Source organism: Salmo salar, chromosome ssa13 (genome assembly GCF_905237065.1).
Source record: "Salmo salar chromosome ssa13, Ssal_v3.1, whole genome shotgun sequence".
In the NCBI taxonomy this organism is placed as follows: Eukaryota; Metazoa; Chordata; class Actinopteri; order Salmoniformes; family Salmonidae; genus Salmo; species Salmo salar.
Genome location: NC_059454.1, coordinates 113,422,752 through 113,443,948, shown reverse-complemented (window position 1 = coordinate 113,443,948; position 21,197 = coordinate 113,422,752).

The window sequence follows — 21,197 nt, the reverse complement described above, 5'->3', positions numbered from 1 at the left end:
AAGGTAGAAACTAGGGCCTATAGGACCTGCCTTGTTGATAGTGTTGTTAAGAAGGTAGAAACTAGGGTCTGTAGGACCTGCCTTGTTGATAGTGCTGTTAAGAAGGTAGAAACTAGGGTCTGTAAGACCTGTCTTGTTGATAGTGTTGTTGAGAAGGTAGAAACTAGGGCCTGTAGAACCTGCCTTGTTGATAGTGTTGTTAAGAAGGTAGAGACTAGGGTCTGTAGGACCTGCCTTGTTGATAGTGCTGTTAAGAAGGTAGAAACTAGGGCCTGTAGAACCTGCCTTGTTGATAGTGCTGTTAAGAAGGTAGAGACTAGGGCCTGTAGAACCTGCCTTGTTGATAGTGCTGTTAAGAAGGTAGAAACTAGGTCCTGTAGGACCTGCCTTGTTGATAGTGCTGTTAAGAAGGTAGAAACTAGGGCCTGTAGGACCTGCCTTGTTGATAGTGCTGTTAAGAAGGTAGAAACTAGGGCCTGTAGGACCTGCCTTGTTGATAGTGTTGTTAAGAAGGTAGAAACTAGGGCCTGTAGGACCTGCCTTGTTGATAGTGTTGTTAAGAAGGTAGAAACTAGGGCCTGTAGGACCTGCCTTGTTGATAGTGTTGTTAAGAAGGTAGAAACTAGGGCCTGTAGGACCTGCCTTGTTGATAGTGTTGTTAAGAAGGTAGAAACTAGGGCCTGTAGGACCTGCCTTGTTGATAGTGTTGTTAAGAAGGTAGAAACTAGGGCCTGTAGGACCTGCCTTGTTGATAGTGTTGTTAAGAAGGTAGAAACTAGGGCCTGTAGGACCTGCCTTGTTGATAGTGTTGTTAAGAAGGTAGAAACTAGGGCCTGTAGGACCTGCCTTGTTGATAGTGTTGTTAAGAAGGTAGAAACTAGGGCCTGTAGGACCTGCCTTGTTAGTGCTGTTAAGAAGGTAGAGACTAGGGCCTGTAGGACCTGCCTTGTTGATAGTGTTGTTAAGAAGGTAGAGACTAGGGCCTGTAGGACCTGCCTTGTTGATAGTGCTGTTAAGAAGGCAGAGCATCGCTTTATCATAGACAGACTTCTCCCCATCTTAGCTACTGTTGCATCAATATGTTTTGACCATGACAGTTTACAATCCAGGGTTACTCCAAGCAGTTTAGTCACCTCAACTTGCTCAATTTCCACATTATTTATTACAATAATTAGTTGAGTGAGTGTTTTGTTCCAAATACAATAGTTTTAGTTTTAGAAATATTTAGGGCTAGCTGTCAATAGTGTGCGTTCTGGTAGCGGAGTCAGATGCAGAGAGTTGTGAACAGGCGCACACTTGATTGAGGCACGAGAAACCAACAGACGGACGCCACTGTGTCGAAACCTCCAGCCAATTGGCAACAGTGCAAAACGCGCAAACAGTCACAATAATTATGTTCAAACAAATAAACATACCTCGTGACAAAACACGGAATATACGAACACCAGTCTGGTCAAAATTGACACGTAACACAAAACAATTTCACACAAAGACATGAGGGGGAACAGAGGAATAAATACATGCACTGTGATTGGGGAATGAAAACCAGGTGTGCAGGGAACAAGACAAAACAAATGGATATATGAAAAATGGAGCGGCGATGGCTAGAAAGCCGGTGACGTCGACCGCCGAACGCCGCCCGAACAAGGAGAGGAGCCGACTTCGGTGGAAGGCGTGACACTAACTGATTCCTCCCGTTCTGAAACTAGCTGCAGCTCTTTGTTGAGTGTTGCAGTCATTTCAGTCGCTGCAGTAGCTGACGTGTATAGTGTTGAGTCATCCGCATATGTAGAAACTCTGGCTTTACTCAAAGTCAGTGACATGTCGTTAGTAAAAATTGAAAAAAGCAAAGTGCCTGATTCTAACTGGATTGTATTGGAGAGGCTTCCATTAAAGAACCCCCTCTGTGTTCTGTTAGACAGGTAACTCTTTATCCACATTATAGCAGGGGGTGTAAAGCCATTATAGCAGGGGGTGTAAAGCCATTATAGCAGGGGGTGTAAAGCCATTATAGCAGGGATTGTAAAGCCATAACACATAAGTTTTTCCAGCAGCAGACTATGATCGATAATGTCAAAAGCTGCACTGAAGTCTAACAAGACAGCACCCACAATCATTTTATCATCAATTTCTCTCAGCCAATCGTCAGTCATTTGAGTAAGTGCTGTGCTTGTTGAATGTCCTTCCCTATAAGCATGCTGAAATTCTGTTGTCAATTTGTTTTCTGTGAAATAGCATTGTATCTGGTCAAACACCATTTTTTCCAGAAGTTTACTAAGGGTTAGTAACAGGCTGATTGGTCGGCTGTTTGAGCCAGTAAAGGAGGCTGCAGTATTGATAGGTAGTGGAATGACTTTAACTTCTCTCCAGGCCTGAGGGCACACGCTCTCTAGTAGGCTTAAATGTTGACAAAACAACAAGTCAACATTAAATCCTGTCATTATCACCCTCCTACAGGCCCTACAGCCATGTTCCTCTAAGCTCAACCAACATGCATCATACCTTAAAGCAAACAACATAACATTGTTAGCTATTTTACTGCATTACTCTAATCACCCTTTGATAGTATCTCCCACAATACATTTCCCCATGCTTTCAATTTTTTTTTTTTAACGTTTAACCCTTATTTATTATTTTAATAAATTCCAGTCCCAATTAATTTATGTGTTATTTTTAATCAATGGTAATTCTCTCTCAGTGTTCATTCTTTTTTGTGCTCCGTGTGTCAAAGTGGAACTTCTTCATGAGTTTCTGCAAGTGTGTCACTAAATTATCACGCAGAACTGGGCCTCAAAATGCTAGACCTGTCTCAATACATAGCATGTTAGCATGTTGCTAGTCCTGTCTGAATACATAGCATGTTAGCATGTTGCTAGTCCTGTTACAGTACATAGCATGTTAGCATGTTGCTAGACCTGTCTCAATACATAGCATGTTAGCATGTTGCTAGTCCTGTTACAGTACATAGCATGTTAGCATGTTGCTAGTCCTGTTACAATACATAGCATGTTAGCATGTTGCTAGTCCTGTTACAATACATAGCATGTTAGCATGTTGCTAGTCCTGTCGCAATACATAGCATGTTAGCATGTTGCTAGTCCTGTCGCAATACATAGCATGTTAGCATGTTGCTAGTCCTGTCTCAATACATAGCATGTTAGCATGTTACTAGTCCTGTCTCAATACATAGCATGTTAGCATGTTACTAGTCCTGTCACAATACATAGCATGTTAGCATGTTGCTAGTCCTGTCACAATACATAGCATGTTAGCATGTTACTAGTCCTGTCGCAATACATAGCATGTTAGCATGTTACTAGTCCTGTCGCAATACATAGCATGTTACTAGTCCTGTCGCAATACATAGCATGTTACTAGTCCTGTCGCAATACATAGCATGTTACTAGTCCTGTCGCAATACATAGCATGTTACTAGTCCTGTCACAATACATAGCATGTTACTAGTCCTGTCACAATACATAGCATGTTACTAGTCCTGTCACAGTACATAGCATGTTACTAGTCCTGTCACAATACATAGCATGTTACTAGTCCTGTCGCAATACATAGCATGTTACTAGTCCTGTCACAGTACATAGCATGTTACTAGTCCTGTCGCAATACATAGCATGTTACTAGTCCTGTCACAATACATAGCATGTTACTAGTCCTGTCGCAATACATAGCATGTTACTAGTCCTGTCACAATACATAGCATGTTACTAGTCCTGTCACAATACATAGTCTACCGTATCTAACGCATGGAAGAAAAACTAAACTGAATTAACATGTCCTTGGTAATAGTAGGTCTAGACTAAACTCTAAAATTAAAGACATTTGAGTAATCGCCATTGATTGTGGACTGTATTACTGTGCATACTGGATGGACTGGTTACCTTACGCTCCAAAATGTCTGTCCATGAGTCTGGGAGAGAATATACAGCCCTAGGCTATGCCGTTGGTTCATTGATTCTGCAAATAGTAAGCCAACAATTATAGTGAATTTTCCATTGACCCAATACACTCTGAACGGAGGTTTCCACAGAGTGTATGGGGTCAATTGAAAGTTCCCTACATAGTGTATGGGGTCAATTGAAAGTTCCCTACATAGTGTATTGGATCAATGGTGCAGCAGGTAATCTAGTGGTTGGATCGTTGGACTAGTAACCAAGAGGTTGCAAGATCGAATCCCCGAGCTGACAAGGTACAAGTCTGTCGTTCTGCCCCTGAACAAGGCAGTTAACCCACTGTTCCCAGGCCGTCATTGAAAATAAGAATTTGTTCTTAACGGACTTGTCTAGTTAAATAAAGGACTTGTTCTCAACTAGCCTACCTGGTTAAATAAAGGTTAAAAAGATAAAGGTTAAAAAGAAAAGAAAAATGGAAACCTCTCTACATAGTGTATTGGGTCAATGGAAACCTCTCTACATAGTGTATTGGGTCAATGGAAACCTCGCTACATAGTGTATTGGGTCAATGGAAACCTCTCTACATAGTGTATTGGGTCAATGGAAACCTCTCTACATAGTGTATTGGGTCAATGGAAACCTCTCTACATAGTGTATTGGGTCAATGGAAACCTCTCTACATAGTGTATTGGGTCAATGGAAACCTCTCTACATAGTGTATTGGGTCAATGGAAACCTCTCTACATAGTGTATTGGGTCAATGGAAACCTCTCTACATAGTGTATTGGGTCAATGGAAACCTCGCTACATAGTGTATTGGGTCAATGGAAACCTCTCTACATAGTGTATTGGGTCAATGGAAACCTCTCTACATAGTGTATTGGGTCAATGGAAACCTCTCTACATAGTGTATTGGGTCAATGGAAACCTCTCTACATAGTGTATTGGGTCAATGGAAACCTCTCTACATAGTGTATTGGGTCAATGGAAACCTCTCTACATAGTGTATTGGGTCAATGGAAACCTCTCTACATAGTGTATTGGGTCAATGGAAACCTCTCTACATAGTGTATTGGGTCAATGGAAACCTCTCTACATAGTGTATTGGGTCAATGGAAACCTCTCTACATAGTGTATTGGGTCAATGGAAACCTCTCTACATAGTGTATTGGGTCAATGGAAACCTCTCTACATAGTGTATTGGGTCAATGGAAACCTCGCTACATAGTGTATTGGGTCAATGGAAACCTCTCTACATAGTGTATTGGGTCAATGGAAATCTCTCTACATAGTGTATTGGGTCAATGGAAACCTCTCTACATAGTGTATTGGGTCAATGGAAACCTCTCTACATAGTGTATTGGGTCAATGGAAACCTCTCTTCAGAGTGTATTGGGTCAATGGAAACCTCTCTACATAGTGTATTGGGTCAATGGAAACCTCTCTACATAGTGTATTGGGTCAATGGAAACCTCTCTACATAGTGTATTGGGTCAATGGAAACCTCTCTACATAGTGTATTGGGTCAATGGAAACCTCTCTACATAGTGTATTGGGTCAATGGAAACCTCTCTACATAGTGTATTGGGTCAATGGAAACCTCTCTACATAGTGTATTGGGTCAATGGAAACCTCTCTACATAGTGTATTGGGTCAATGGAAACCTCTCTACATAGTGTATTGGGTCAATGGAAACCTCTCTACATAGTGTATTGGGTCAATGGAAACCTCTCTACATAGTGTATTGGGTCAATGGAAACCTCTCTACATAGTGTATTGGGTCAATGGAAACCTCTCTACATAGTGTATTGGGTCAATGGAAATTCTCTCTACATAGTGTATTGGGTCAATGGAAACCTCGCTACATAGTGTATTGGGTCAATGGAAACCTCGCTACATACTGTATTGGGTCAATGGAAACCTCTCTACATAGTGTATTGGGTCAATGGAAATCTCTCTACATAGTGTATTGGGTCAATGGAAACCTCTCTACATAGTGTATTGGGTCAATGGAAACCTCTCTACATAGTGTATTGGGTCAATGGAAACCTCTCTTCAGAGTGTATTGGGTCAATGGAAACCTCTCTACATAGTGTATTGGGTCAATGGAAACCTCTCTACATAGTGTATTGGGTCAATGGAAACCTCTCTACATAGTGTATTGGGTCAATGGAAACCTCTCTACATAGTGTATTGGGTCAATGGAAACCTCTCTACATAGTGTATTGGGTCAATGGAAACCTCTCTACATAGTGTATTGGGTCAATGGAAACCTCTCTTCAGAGTGTATTGGGTCAATGGAAACCTCTCTACATAGTGTATTGGGTCAATGGAAATCTCTCTACATAGTGTATTGGGTCAATGGAAACCTCTCTACATAGTGTATTGGGTCAATGGAAACCTCTCTACATAGTGTATTGGGTCAATGGAAACGACTCTACATAGTGTATTGGGTCAATGGAAACCTCTCTACATAGTGTATTGGGTCAATGGAAACCTCTCTTCAGAGTGTATTGGGTCAATGGAAACCTCTCTACATAGTGTATTGGGTCAATGGAAACCTCTCTACATAGTGTATTGGGTCAATGGAAACCTCTCTACATAGTGTATTGGGTCAATGGAAACCTCTCTACATAGTGTATTGGGTCAATGGAAACCTCTCTACATAGTGTATTGGGTCAATGGAAACCTCTCTACATAGTGTATTGGGTCAATGGAAACCTCTCTACATAGTGTATTGGGTCAATGGAAATCTCTCTACATAGTGTATTGGGTCAATGGACACCTCTCTACATAGTGTATTGGGTCAATGGAAACCTCTCTACATAGTGTATTGGGTCAATGGAAACCTCTCTACATAGTGTATTGGGTCAATGGAAACCTCTCTTCAGAGTGTATTGGGTCAATGGAAACCTCTCTACATAGTGTATTGGGTCAATGGAAACCTCTCTACATAGTGTATTGGGTCAATGGAAACCTCTCTACATAGTGTATTGGGTCAATGGAAACCTCTCTACATAGTGTATTGGGTCAATGGAAACCTCTCTTCAGAGTGTATTGGGTCAATGGAAATCTCTCTACATAGTGTATTGGGTCAATGGAAACCTCTCTTCAGAGTGTATTGGGTCAATGGAAACCTCTCTACATAGTGTATTGGGTCAATGGAAACCTCTCTTCAGAGTGTATTGGGTCAATGGAAACCTCTCTACATAGTGTATTGGGTCAATGGAAACCTCTCTTCAGAGTGTATTGGGTCAATGGAAACCTCTCTACATAGTGTATTGGGTCAATGGAAACCTCTCTACATAGTGTATTCGGTCAATGGAAACCTCTCTACGTAGTGTATTGGGTCAATGGAAACCTCTCTACATAGTGTATTGGGTCAATGGAAACCTCTCTACATAGTGTATTGGGTCAATGGAAACCTCTCTACATAGTGTATTGGGTCAATGGAAACCTCTCTTCAGAGTGTATTGGGTCAATGGAAACCTCTCTTCAGAGTGTATTGGGTCAATGGAAACCTCTCTACATAGTGTATTGGGTCAATGGAAACCTCTCTACATAGTGTATTGGGTCAATGGAAACCTCTCTACATAGTGTATTGTATTTCCTTTGTTAATATGAAGCTAATCAAACACAGTGATTGTAATACCTTGTAAAACTGACCATCCTACCGATCCTTTACCTCGGCGATGTCATCTATAAAATAGCCTCCAACACTACTCAGCAAACTGGATGCAGTCTATCACAGTGCCATCCGTTTTGTCACCAAAGCCCCATATACTACCTACCACTGCGATCTGTATGCTCTCGTTGGCTGGTCCTCGCTACATACTCGTCGCCAAACCCACTAGCTCCAGGTCATCTATAAGTCTTTGCTAGGTAAAGCCCCGCCTTATCTCAGCTCACTGGTCACCATAACAGCACCCACCCGTAGCACTCGCTCCAGCAGGTATATTTCACTGGTCATCCCCAAAGCCAACACCCTCTTTGGCCGCCTTTCCTTCCAGTTCTCTGCTGCCAATGACTGGAACAAATTGCAATAATCAGTTGGAGACTTCCTCACTAGCTTTAAGCATCAGCTGTCAGAGCAGCTAACCGATCGCTGCAGCTGTACCCAGCCCATCTGTAAATAGCCCATCCAACCAACTACCTACCTCATCCCCATATTTGTTTTAGTTTATCGGCTCTTTTGCACACCAGTATTTCTACTTGCACATCCTCATCTGCACATCTATCACTCCAGTGTAAATTGCTAAATTGTAATTACTTCGCCACTATTGGTCTATGTATTGCCTTACCTCCTTACTTCATTTGGACACACTGTATACATATGTTTCTATTGTGTTATTGACTGTGCGTTTGTTTATTCCATGTATTACATTTACATTTAAGTCATTTAGCAGACGCTCTTATCCAGAGCGACTTACAAAATGGTGCATTCACCTTATGATATCCAGTGGAACAACCACTTTACAATAGTGCATCTAAATCTTTTAAGGGGGGGGGTTAGAAGGATTACTTTATCCTATCCTAGGTATTCCTTAAAGAGGTGGGGTTTCAGGTGTCTCCGGAAGGTGGTGATTGACTCCGCTGTCCTGGCGTCGTGAGGGAGCTTGTTCCACCATTGGGGTGCCAGAGCAGCGAACAGTTTTGACTGGGCTGAGCGGGAACTGTGCTTCCTCAGAGGTAGGGGGGCCAGCAGGCCAGTGGTGGTATAACACTGTGTTGTTGTTTGTGTCACACTGCTTTGCTTTATCTTGGCCAGGTCACAGTTGTAAGTGAGAAATTGTTCTCAACTGGCCTACCTGGTTAAATAAACAAAATAAAAAAAAATAAGACAGTGTATTGTATTTCCTGTGTTAATATGAAGCTAATCAGACACAGTGATTATAATGACAGAGTGAATGCTGTGGAAAGGCTGAGTAATGGTTTAACTGGGTACCTGTGTGTGTGTGTGTGTGTGTGTTTTATCATGCTAGCTGTAGAGAATACCACACTTTCAGGATTTATGGAAACATGGCCTAAACTAATGCCTAAACTAAGGGAGGGATGTGTCTCAAACACCACCCTATACCCCTACTTTGTGCACTACATTTAACCAGAGTCTATGGGACCAGAGTGCACCATAAAGGGAGTAGGGACTCAGTCTGACATGTTGGACCATATGAGAACCAGATTTCCTATAAAAGCCTGTTTCCACAGTGGCCCTCTGTCCCTGTCCTATCCAGAACCTTCCAGTAAAATTCAACTCAAACACACGGTGGTGGGAAATACATGACCTTTGATCCCCAAGCAGGTCACAGACAGGACACCATGTGAGCTAGGAAGTCATGAAGAATAGTGGAGCTGACATGCTCTTCATCTGAAACAGGCTAACAGGTAGAATCCACACACACACACACACAGATGTTACAGTACTACCACTTTTTATTTCACCTTTATTTAACCAGGTAGGCTAGTTGAGAACAAGTCCTTTATTTAACCAGGTAGGCTAGTTGAGAACAAGTCCTTTATTTAACCAGGTAGGCTAGTTGAGAACAAGTCCTTTATTTAACCAGGTAGGCTAGTTGAGAACAAGTCCTTTATTTAACCAGGTAGGCTAGTTGAGAACAAGTTCTCATTTACAACTGTGACCTGGCCAAGATAAAGCAAAGCAGTGTGACACATACAACAACACAGAGTTACACATGGAATAAACAAGTGTACAGTCAATGACACAATAGAAAAAAAAGAAAGTCTATATACAGTGTGTGCAAATGGCATGAGGAGGTAAGGCAATAAATAGGCCATAGTAGTGAAGTAATTACAATTTAGCAAATTAACACTGGAGTGATAGATGAGCAGATGATGATGTGCAAGTAGAAATACTGCTGTGCAAAAGAGCAGAAAAGTAAATAAAAACAGTATGGGGATGAGGTAGGTAGATTGGGTGGGCTATTTACAGATGGCCTATGTACAGCTGCAGCGATCGGTTAGCTGCTCAGATAGCTAATGTTTAAAGTTAGTGAGGGAAATATAAGTCTCCAGCTTCAGCGATTTTTTTCAATTTGTTCCAGTCACTGGCAGCAGAGAACAGGAAGGAAAGGCGGCCGAAGGAGGTGTTGGCTTTGGGGATGACCAGTGAGATATACCTGCTGGAGCGAGAGCGAGTTTGGAGACGAATATGTAGCGAGGGCCATCCGACTAAAGCATACAGGTCGCAGTGGTGGGTGGTATAAGGGGCTTTGGTGACAAAACGGATGGCACTGTGGCACTGCATCCAGTTTGCTGAGTAGAGAATTGGACGCTATTTTGTAAATGACATCGCCGAAGTCAAGGATCAGTAGGATAGTCAGTTTTACGAGGGTATGTTTGGCAGCATGAGTGAAGGACGCTTTGTTGCGAAATAGGAAGCCGATTCCAGATTTAATTTTGGATTGGAGATGTTTAATATGAGTCTGGAAGGAGAGTTTACAGTCTAACCAGACACCTAGGTATTTGTAGTTGTCCACATATTCTAGGTCAGAGCCGTCCAGAGTAGTGATGCTAGTCGGGTGGGTGCGGGCAGTGATTGGTTGAAAAGCATGCATTTGGATTTACTAGCATTTAAGAGCAGTTGGAGGCCATGGAAGGAGTGCTGTATGGCATTGAAGCTCATCTGGAGGTTAGTTAACACAGTGTCCAAAGAAGGGCTAGATGTATACAGAATGGTGTCGTCTACGTAGAGGTGGATCAGGGAATCACCTGCTGCAAGAGCGACATCGTTGATATACACAGAGAAAAGTGTTGGCCCGAGAATTGAACCCTGTGGCTTCCCCATAGAGACTGCCAGAGGTCCGGACAACAGGCCTTCCGATTTGACACTGAACTCTGTCTGAGAAGTAGTTGTGAACCAGGCGAGGCAGTCATTTGAGAAACTAAGACTGTTGAGTCTGCCGATAAGAATACGGTGATTGACAGAGTCGAAAGCCTTGGCCAGGTCGATGAAGACGGCTGCACAGTACTGTCTTTTATCGTTTGCGGTTATGATATTGTTTCGTACCTTGAGCTTGACTGAGGTGCACCCGTGACCAGCTCGGAAACCGGATTGCACAGCGGAGAAGGTACGGTGGGATTCGAAGTGGTCAGTGATCTGTTTATTAACTTGACTTTTGAAGACTTCAGAAAGGCAGGGCAGGATGGATATAGGTCTATAACAGTTTGGGTCTATAGAGTGTCAGCCCATTTGAAGAGGGGGATGACCGTGGCAGCTTTCCAATCTTTAGGAATCTCGGACGATATGAAAGAGAGGTTGAAGAGGCTAGTAATAGGGGTTGCAACAATGGCGTCGGATAATTATATAAAGATTGTCTGTCCCAGCTGATTTGTACGGGTCCAGGTTTTGCAGCTCTTCAGAACATCTGCTATCTGGATTTGGGTGAAGGAGAAGCTGGGGAGGCTTGGGCAAGTAGCTGCGGGGGGGGGAGCTGTTGGCCGGGGTTGGGCTACCCAGGAGGAAAGTATGGCCAGCCGTAGAGAAATGCTTATTGAAATCCTCGATTATCGTGGATTTATCGGTGGTGACAGTGTTTCCTATCCTCAGTGCAGTGGGCAGCTGGGAGGAGGTGCTCTTATTCTCCATGGACTTTACAGTGTCCCAAAACTTTTTGGAGTTAGAGCTACAGGATGCAAATTGTTGTTTGAAAAAGCTAGCCTTTGCTTTCCTGACTGACTGCATGTATTGGTTCCTGACTTCCCTGAAAAGTTGCATATCGCGGGGACTATTCGATGCTAGTGCAGTCCGCCACAGGATGTTTTTGTGCTGGTCGAGGGCACAGGACCATTATCATAGAGGGGTCATGCTTTACAATACAGACGTTATAGAACATTAATGAATTAATCAAATCAACCATTATTGGTCGCATACACAGGTTTCGGTATTTTTGGTATTTTATTAGGATCCCAATTAGCTGTTGCAAAAGCAGCAGCTACTCTTCCTGAACATGAAACATAATACAGAACATTAATAGACAAGAACAGCTCATAGAGAGAACTACATACATTTTAAAAAGGCACACAGCCACATATCAACTATCTAGGTGGGCCGCGAGGTGTTGCTTTATCTTTGTTTTGTCACAGATCCCTCCGGAACTTTCATTATGTACACCTGTCCCCATTCCCACTGATTAGTACTTGTATAAGTGTGCCCTTTGGTTTCCATTGGGCTGTCGATTATTGTTACAATGTCCGTTGGTGCATGTGAGTACCTGTGCTGTGTGTTTTGGGCTTTCGTGGATTGCGCATATGACTATGGGTCTCATCCCGTGTGTTAATCAATGTGTGTGTTAATTATTAGAGGTTCTCTTCGCTCTTTTGTTTGGGTTTCAACCCTGTGTTTTTGTTACATGTGCATTTGGTCTTCGTCCCCGTGCCTGTACACAGCACGCCGTAATTTGGGCTTAATAAAAAAAACTATTACGCATTCCTGCATCTGTCTCCCGATCCTTCCTGCCAACGTGCCATTTTTTGAAACCAGGTTTGTTGTTTATTTGAGCAATATGAGATGGAAGGAAGTTCCATGCAATAAGGGCTCTGTACTGAACGCTTTCTTGAATTTGTTCTGAATTTGGGGACTGTGAAAGACCCCTGGTGGCATGTCTGGTGGGATAAGTCTGTGTGTCAGAGCTGTGTTTAAGTTGACTATGCAAACAATTTGGGATTTTCAACATATTAATGTTTCTTATAAAAAGAAGAAGTGACGCAGTCAGTCTCTCCTCAACTCTTAGCCAAGAGAGACTGGCATCCATAGTATTTATATCAGCCCTCTGATTACAATGAAGAGCAAGACGTGCTGCTCTGTTCTGGGCCAGCTGCAGCTTAACTAGGTCTTTCCTTGCGTCACTGGACCACACGGCTGGACAACAATCAAGATTAGACAAAACTAGAGCCTGCAGGACTTGCTTTTTGGAGTGTGGTGTCAAAAATCTCTTTATTAGGGCAAGACCACTCCCCATCTTGACAACCATTGAATCTATATGTTTTGACCATGACAGTTTACAATCTAAGGTAACATCAAGTCATTTAGTCTCCTCAGCATGTTCAGTTGAGGAGACTAACTTGCCTCGTTAAATAAAGGAAAAATAAAAAATAAAAAATTAAATGGTCAATAATATCAAAATCTAACAGTACAGCTCCCACAATCTTTATATTATCAATTTATTTCAACCAATCATCAGTCATTTGTATCAGTGCAGTAAATGGTGAGTTCCCTTCTCTATAAGCATGCTGAAAGTCTGTTGTTAATTTGTTTACAGAGAAATAGCATTGTATTTGGTCAAACACTTTTTTTCCAATAGGTTGCTAAGAGCTGGCAGGAAGCTGATAGGTCTGCTGTTAGAACCAGTAAAGGCCGATTTACCACTCTTGGGTAGTGGAATTACTTTGGCTTCCCTCCAGGCCTGAGGACAATAACTTTCCTTTTGGCTCCGATTAAAAATATGACAGATAGGAGTGGCTATAGAGTCAGCTACCATCCTCAGTAGCTTTCCATCTAAGTTGTCAATGCCAGGAGGTTTGTCATTATTGATCGATAACAATAATTTTCCCACCTCTCCCACACTAACTTTACGAAATTCAAACTTGCAATGCTTTTCTTTCATTATTTGTCTTTTTATGCATGAATACAATTTCTCACTGTTCGTTGTGGGCATTTCTGGTCTGAATTTGCCCACTTTGCCAATTAAATAATCATAAAAATAATTGGCAACATCAAATGGTTTTGTGATGAATAAGCCATCTGATTTGATGAAAGGTGGAGTTGAATGTCTTTCTGCCCATAATTTCATTTGAAGTTCTCCAAAGTTTTTTTTTTCCCATCAATCTTTATATCATTGATCTTGGCTTCATAATAAAGTTTATTCTTCTTTTTGTTGAGTTCAGTCACATAATTTCTCAATTTTCAGTAAGTCAGCCAGTCAGATGTGCAGCCAGACTTATTAGCCACTCCTTTTGCCCCCATCTCTTTCAGCCATACAGTTTTTAAATTCCTCATCAATCCATGGAGCCTTAACAGTCAGTTTAGTTCTAACAGTCAGTTTCTTAACAAGTGCATGTTTATCAATAATTGGAAGAAGCAATTTCATAAATTCATCAAGTGCAGTGTCTGGATGCTCCTCATTGTCACGTTCGTTTGTAGAAAAGGACCAAGGCGCAGCGAATGTTGAGTTCCACATGATTTATTAGAAAGTGAAACTAAGCAAACACAAAAACAAATAACCATTAAACTAACAACGAACCGTGACTAACAAAGAATGCCACGTGCACTAACTCAAAACAATATCCCATAAACACAGGTGGGAAAAACAGCTACTTAAATATGATCCCCAATTAGAGACAACGATTACCAGGTGCCTCTAATTGGGAATCATACAAATCACCAACATAGAAAATCAAACCTAGAACCCCACATAGAAATAAATAAACTAGATCAACCCCCCAGTCACGCCCTGACCTACTCTACCATAGAAAATAAGAGCTCTCTATGGTCAGGACGTGACACTCAGTAATCACATCAGACCAACAAATATGTTTAGTATGATCTCTTATACACTATTTTAGGCCCAGCTGTTGGAACTTTGGCTTTCCTGGATATAGCCACTATATTGTGATCACTGCATCCAATGGGTACGGATACAGCTTTAGAACAAAGTTCTGCAGTATTGTTGAAAATGTGATCAATACATGTGGATGATCTTGTCCCTGTAGTGTTTTGTAAACACCCTGGTAGGTTGATTAATAACCTGAACCAGATTACAGGAACTGGTTACAGCAAGAAGCTTCCTCTTGAGCAGACAGCTTGATGAAAACCAGTCAATACTCAGGTCCCCAAGAAAGTAGACATCTCTGTTTACATCACATACACTATAAAGCATTTCACACATATTATTTAGATACTGACTATTAGCACTTGGTGGCCAATAGCAACACCCCCAAAAAAACTGTTTCTAGCTCCAACAGTGCAGTAATACCTAACAATACAAAACAATACGCACACAATACAAAATGTAAATAGAAAGTTGAGAAATGTGTTTCAGGAAACTAGGCGTATGTCACATGCCACTACTTCACAGGAGAGGTATTCGAGCCTAACATTTAATTTTTTATCTAAATAAATTTTTTGGCAGAATGCCTTCTGGAACATGTGAACTTTCATGTGCCTTAATGACAAACTTGTATGCCATCTGTAAATACTAATAAAATTGTTAAATACGAGCCTAGTTGGTTTAGCTACAGAAAAAGTCAGGAACCTTCACGCTAGCCATGGCTTGCTGATAATGGATGGGTTGGACTTGCTAAGAGATGAGTTCTGATTGGTCAGCCATGTACCATGCTTCTGTCTGTAACATGAGCTGCTCGTATTTGTCGATAATCCTTGCTACCTTGTTTTTTTTTAAGATATAACATTAGTCATGGAGAACTGCAAAAACAACATTCCTGACCTTAATTTATCAGGTGCTATCTACAAAGATCAGTGGAAAATGTTGTGATGGACGACTTTCAGCACACGGACAGTGTGAACCGGAGTGACTTGACAAAGCAGGCCAAACAATCTGTACAGCTGTATAAAACGGGGTTAAATGATTCCAGTCTGCCATGAAGCAGTACTCCCAACTGGCGCAGCGGTCTAAGGCACTGCATCTCAGTGCTGGAGGCATAACTACAGACCCTGGTTAGATCCCGGGTTGTCTCACAACCGGCCGTGATTGGGAGTCCCATAGGGCGGCGTACAATTGGCCCAGCGTCGTCCGGGTTAGGTGAGGGCTTTGCTGGGGTAAAATAAGAATTTCTTCTTAACTGACTAAATAACGGTTAAATAAAAAATAAATAAAGCAATATATGTTTTCCAGGATGGTGAAAAGGCATATTTTCCAGATGTTGAAAATTATCAATTTTCCGGATGTTGAAATAATGTTCATTTTTGGTTCTAAATGAAAGTTGAAAATAATTATTTTCCTGATGTTAAAAATACGTATTTTACAGACGTTGAAAATATATTTTTTACTAATGTTGTCATCAGGCTCACTTTTGGTTCTGAACGGAAGTTGAAAATAACTAATTTATAGATGTCTATCTTTGGACCAAATCAAGGCTGGTCCAGACTGGACAATATCTAACCCAAACATAAAAGTCTAGGATTGGTTCAGATTTGGTCCGGACTGGACCAAAAACCAATGTCAGTGGAAGTGGAAATCAAGGCCGGTCCGGAACTGCACCAAAAACGATGTCCAAAAGGCATCTGCTCGTGCTTACTAGGGTGTAGCCTACCATGTCCGCCCAAAACTGAATTTTATGAATACCTATCCATGGGTCCACCGTTTGTTAAACAGGCCGTTGTATTGCCTTTATTAGTCCTAATTCTTCTGACTAATCAATTAGGCTATTTAACTTCTCTGGGCTACTTGGGACGCTAGCGTCCCACCTGCGGTACACACTATCAACAGCCAGTGAAATATCAGGGCGGCAAATTCAAAAACAACAAAATCTCATAATTCAAATTTCTCAAACATACAACTATTTTACACCATTTTAAAGATACACTTCTCCTCCAACCACATTGTCCGATTTCAAAAAGGCTTTCACGGCGAAAGCATAACATTAGATTATGTCAGGACAGAGCCTAAACAAGAAAAACCACACAGCCATTTTCCAAGCAGGAGGGGCGTCACAAAAACCAGAAATACAGCTAAAATGAACCTCTCTAGGATAGGTGGCACCAAATCGTCCCACCTACGTAACAGCCAGTGTAATCCCGTGGCGCGTTATTCAAAAACCTTAGAAATGCAAAAACTTCAATTTTTCAAACATATGACTATTTTACACCATTTTAAAGACAAGACTCTCGTTAATATAACCACACTGTCTGATTTCAAAAAGGCTTTACAACGAAAGCAAAACATTAGATTATGTCAGCAGAGTACCCAGCCAGAAATAATCAGACACCCATTTTTCAAGCTAGCATATAATGTCACATAAACCCAAACCACAGCTAAATGCAGCACTAACCTTTGATGATCTTCATCAGATGACAACCCTAGGACATTATGTTATACAATACATGCATGTTTTGTTCAATCAAGTTCATATTTATATCAAAAAACAGCTTTTTACATTAGCATGTGACTAGCATGTGACTAGCATTCCCACCGAACACTGCCGGTGAATTTACTAAATTACTCACAATAAACTTTCACAAAAAGCATAACAATTATTTTAAGAATTATAGATACAGAACTCCTCTATGCACTCGATATGTCCGATTTTAAAATAGCTTTTCGGTGAAAGCACATTTTGCAATATTCTCAGTAGATAGCCCGGCATCACAGGGCTAGCTATTTAGACACCCAGCAAGTTTAGCACTCAGAAAAGTCAGATTTACTATAAGAAAAATGTTATTACCTTTGCTGTCTTCGTCAGAATGCACTCCCAGGACTTCTACTTCAATAACAAATGTTGGTTTGGTTCAAAATAATCCATAGTTATATCCAAACAGCGGCGTTTTGTTCGTGCGTTCAAGACACTATCCGAAAGGGTAAATAAGGGTGACGAGCATGGCGCAATTCGTGACAAGAAAATTATAAATATTCCATTACCGTACTTCGAAGCCTATCAACCGCTGTTTAGAATCCATTTTTATGCAATTTTTCTCGTAAAAAAGCGATAATATTCCGACCGGGAATCTGCATTTAGGTAAACAGAGGAAAGAAAATAAAGCATTCGGTCGACTCGGGCACGCGCCTAAGCCCACAGTACTCTGAGCGGCCACTTGCCAAACGCGATAAAGTGTTTTAGCCAGAGCCTGCCTCGATATCGTTCAGCTTTTTCCCGGGCTCTGAGAGCCTATGGGAGCCGTAGGAAGTGTCACGTTATTGCAAAGATCCTAAATCTTCAATAAAAAGAGCCCAGATGAAACACAACTTGTCAGACAGGCCACTTCCTGCATGGAATCTTCTCAGGTTTTGGCCTGCCATATGAGTTCTGTTATACTCACAGACACCATTCAAACAGTTTTAGAAACTTTAGGGTGTTTTCTATCCAAAGCCAATAATTATATGCATATTCTAGTTACTGGGCAGGAGTAGTAACCAGATTAAATCGGGTACATTTTTTATCCAGCCGTGTCAATACTGCCCCCTAGCCCTAACAGGTTAAGCACTAACGTTTGACGAGCTTCATCAGATGACACTCCTAGGACTCAATGTTGCACAATACATGTATGTTTTGTTCGATAAAGTTCATATTTATATCCAAAAACCCCATTTTACATTGGCGCGTGATGTTCAGGAAATATTTTGCCTCCAAAACATCCGGTGATGAGCACAACAATTTACAAAACTACTCATCATAAACGTTGATAAAATATAAAATTGTTATTCAAAGAATTATAACTAAACATCTCCTTAATGCAACCGCTGTGACAGATTTCAAAAAAGCTTCACGGGGAAAGCACACTTTGCAATAATCTGAGTACGGCGCTCAGAAAACAACAGCAGGCAATACAGATACCCGCCATTTTGGAGTCAAATAAAATCATAAATTGCATTATAAATATTCACTTACCTTTGATGATCTTCATGAGAATGCACTCTCAGGAACCTGACAATGGGGGGAAACCTCTGATCCTGACAATGGGGGGAAACCTCTGATCCTGACAATGGGGGGAAACCTCTGATCCTGACAATGGGGGGAAACCTCTGATCCTGACAATGGGGGGAAACCTCTGATCCTGACAATGGGGGGAAACCACTGATCCTGACAATGGGGGGAAACCACTGATCCTGACAATTGGTCGAAACCTCTGATCCTGACAATGGGGGAAATCCACTGATCCTGACAATGGGGGGAGACTCCTGGACAACAGTTGTGATTGTCCATTCCATATTATAAATTTTACTTTGACCTGTCCTGTTTTTAGGATATGTTGCTTTGTTAAACTTCTTCAGGATTGGTGGGTCCACTGCGGGACGGTTGAGCTAACGTAGGCTAATGGGATTAGCATGAGGTTGTAAGTCACAGGAACATTTCCCAGGACATAGACATATCTGTTATTGGCAGAAATGATTGTTTATCAAACTGCACAGTCCAATTTACAGTAGAGATTACAGTGAAAGAATACCATGGTATTTTTTTAGGAGAGTGCACAGTTTTGAACATGAAAAGTTATTAACCTGTTAGGGCTAGGGGGCAGTATTTGCACGGCTGGATAAAAAAATGTATCCGATTTAATCTGGTTACTAATCCTACCCAGTAACTAGAATATGCATATAATTATTGGCTTTGGATAGAAAACACCCTAAAGTTTCTAAAACTGTTTGAATGGTGTCTGTGAGTATAACAGAACTCATTTGGCAGGCAAAACCCTGAGACATTTTCTGACAGGAAGTGGATACCTGATGTGTTGTATTACCTTTAAACCTATGCCATTGAAAAACACAGGGGCTGAGGAATATTTTGGCACTTCCTATTGCTTCCACTAGATGTCACCAGCCTTTACAAAGTGTTTTGAGTCTTCTGGAGGGAGATCTGACCGAACAAGAGCCATGGAACGATGATGGCCCATTAGACACCTGGCGCGCGAGTTCATGTTGGGTACCCTCGTTCCAATACGTTATAAAAGAGAATGCATTCGTCCACCTTGAATATTATTCATGTTCTGGTTAAAAAGGCCCTAATGATTTATGCTATACAACGTTTGACATGTTTGAACGAACGTAAATATATTTTTTCCCCTCGTTCATGAAGTGAAGTCCGGCGGGCTTAGATCATGTGCTAACAAGACGGAGATTTTTGGACATAAATGATGAGCTTTTTTGAACAAAACTACATTCGTTATGGACCTGTGATACCTGGAAGTGACATCTGATGAAGAGAATCAAAGGTAATGGATTATTTACATAGTATTTTCGATTTTAGATCTCCCCAACATGGCGGCTAGTCTGTATCGCAACGCGTATTTTTCTGGGCGCAGTGCTCAGATTATTGCAAAGTGTGATTTCCCAGTAAGGTTATTTTTAAATCTGGCAAGTTGATTGCGTTCAAGAGATGTAAATCTATAATTCTTTAAATGACAATATAATATTTTACCAATGTTTTCTAATTTTAATTATTTAATTTGTGGTGCTGACTTGAATGCCGGTTATTGGAGGGAAACGATTTCCTGAACATCAACGCCACAGTAAAACGCTGTTTTTGGATATAAATATGAACTTGATAGAACTAAAAATGCATGCATTGTCTAACACAATGTCCTAGGAGTGTCATCTGTTGGAGATTGTAAAAGGTTAGTGCATAATTTTAGCTGATTTTATGGTTTTGGTGACGCCTGTCTTTGAATTGGCACAACATTACACACAACTCTTGTAAATGTACTGTCCTAACATACTCTAAATTTATGCTTTCGCCGTAAAACCTTTTTGAAATCGTAAAACGTGGTTAGATTAAGGAGATGTTTATCTTTCAAAGGGTGTAAAATAGTTGTATGTTTGAAAAATTGGAATTTTGACATTTATTTGGATTCAAATTTGCCGCTCTTGAAATGCACCTGCTGTTGATGGAGTGCACCACGGGTCCCACCTAGCCCATAGAGGTTAATAAACAAATTAGGCACATTTGGTCAGTCTTGATACAACATTTTGAACAGAAATGCGATGGTTCATTGGATCAGTCTAAAACTTTGCACATACACTGCTGCCATCTCGTGGCCAAAATCTAAACTACACCTGGACTGGAATAATACATTATGACCTTTCTCTTGAATTTCAAAGATGAGGGTACAAAAAAAAAAATATTTTTTTTCTTTGTATTATCTTTTACCACATCTAATGTGTTATATTCTCCTACATTCCTTTCACATTTCCACAAACATCAAAGTGTTTCAACATAACAGCTATTTTTGTTTTTGTTGACTGAGCTCCATTTAGGTTAGGCTATTTGATGGGAGAAACCTGCATGACTTAAAGTGTCCATCTAACTACACTGTCATCCATTTAATCTCCATTTAATCTCCAGCCTGTAGGCTACAGAAAATACCACATACTCTTCAAATCAAATTATATTAGTCACATGCGCCGAATACAACAGGTGTAGACCTTACAGTAAAATGCTTACTTACGAGCCCCTAACCAACAGTGCAGTTTCAAAAAAATACGGATAAGAATAAGAGCTAAAGTAACAAGTAATTAAAGAGCAGCAGTAAAATAACAATAGCGAGACTATATACAGGGGGTACCAGTACAGAGTCAATGTGCAGGAGCACCGGTTAGTTGTACATGT